A 1,962-nucleotide genomic window follows, 5' to 3' on the forward strand; every position below is an offset into this window, starting at 1 on the left:
CAGACAACACAAATTCTACTCCTAGTTAGCTACCCTAGAGTATTGAAAACAAACATTAACAAAAGACTTGCACATAAATGTTGATAGAAGCCCTATACATAATAGCCAAAAACTGGAAACAACCCAAATGTCAATCAATACTACAATGGGAGACTATTCAACATTAAAAAAAAAAAAATACCAATGCATGCTACAACATGGATGAATCTCAAAAAAATTATGCTAAGTGAAAAAAGCCAGACACAAAAGAGCACATAATGTGTGGTTCTGTTAATATGAAATGTCCAGAAAAGGCATATCTATATAGACAGAAAGTAGATGAGTGGATGAATGGTTGTATGCTGCTAAGAGTAGGGACAGAGAGTGATTGGTAACTGGGCATGAGGGATCTTATTGATGTGGCAGGTTTTACTGAGGTGATGGAAATGTTCTAAAACTGGATTGGGTAATGGTTGCATGACTCGGTAAATTTATTAAAATCATTTCGTTATACTCTTAAAATGGGTGAATTTTATGGTATGTAAGTTATACATCAATAAAAGTGTTTTTATAAAAAAATGCTAACGACAATGTAAAAAACTTTTGTGTATATCAAGCATTTAGCATAGTGTTTGAAACATAATAAAGTCTCAGCAAATGTAGTTAACTTTAAAGCTAATAATATTGCCATTATTATTACTGAGATAATACTATGTGTTAGGCATTGTGCTGGATGCTGGATAAAGGGAAGTTCTAGGAAAGAATCCTCAAGCTAGGAACATGGCATGAACTTTATGTCATGACAGAGTTTTACCTCCAAATTCTACTGCCATTACTAGCAAATCACTCTTAAGTTCTCGCCCTTTTTTTTCCCTTTGTGGTAAGCACAACTGTGATTTTATTTATTTGCCTGAGCATGTGTTTCATGTCTGTCTCCCTCATTAGATGGTAAACACGATGAGGGCAGGAAAAGTACTGTTCCACTCATTACTGAAGGGTGGGCAGATTCTGGGCAACTTCTTGCTGGGTCTGGTAGGAGGAACAGGTGCTGCTGATGTGGTCCCTTTCTTCCTCAAATCCATGAATTTAGACAGAATGTCTGAAGCTACAGCAATCACCCTATAACCATGAGGTACACATGTGAGGGCCAAACCTAGGGTTTAAAGTATGATAGAGAAAGATGGAAGGAACCTGTATCTTTGATGGCTTTGTTGAACACTGAGCCAATGCCAATAGATACTCCCCTTCAGACTTACTACATGAGAAAAATAACTTTATGTTTGTTTAAGCCACCGTTGCTCGGGTTCTATTTCTGGCAATGGAACATCTTTCTAAATGATACTACCAATAAGACTGACATGGTACTCTTGAGAGATTTTTGTCTAGTTGGAAGGAGATGGACATGTAAACAAACATGAACTTGTAAAACATTTACTTTGTGGAACTGTACAAGGTGAGGTAATTGACCCATGAAGGAGTCTCTAGTTGCATACTGGTTTCTGGCTTAGGCAGTGGGTCGATGGCTGCCGCACTAACTAAGATAGTAAACCTAGGAAGTGGAGTCATTTATGGGGCAAAGAGATTTGTTTTACTGGGTATGTGAGTTTTAGGTACTTGTAGGACACCTAGGGGGAGGGATCTAGATATAGGAGGATATATGGATCTGAACTCAAGGGAGGAGATCGTGCTGGAGTATAGAATGGATGTCATCAGCGTGCACATATGAGTGAAGCCTCAGAGTGAAAGTGTATTGAGCTCTTTTTTCAGGCTTTATGCTAAGTGCTTCATATCATTACCATCATCATCATCACCTAGCTAACACTTACTAAGCACTTACTACATGCCAATTCAACTTCAAAGTGCTTTACCTGCATTATCTCATTCAATTCTTACAACGAAGAAAGGGGAAGTTCCAGTTTTAGTTATTATATAACTGAGGGTTGGAGAAATTAATTTGCCCTAGGTCGTACTGCTAGTGAGTTG

Source organism: Pteropus vampyrus, unplaced genomic scaffold (genome assembly GCF_000151845.1).
Source record: "Pteropus vampyrus isolate Shadow unplaced genomic scaffold, Pvam_2.0 Scaffold135, whole genome shotgun sequence".
Classification (NCBI taxonomy): Eukaryota; Metazoa; Chordata; class Mammalia; order Chiroptera; family Pteropodidae; genus Pteropus; species Pteropus vampyrus.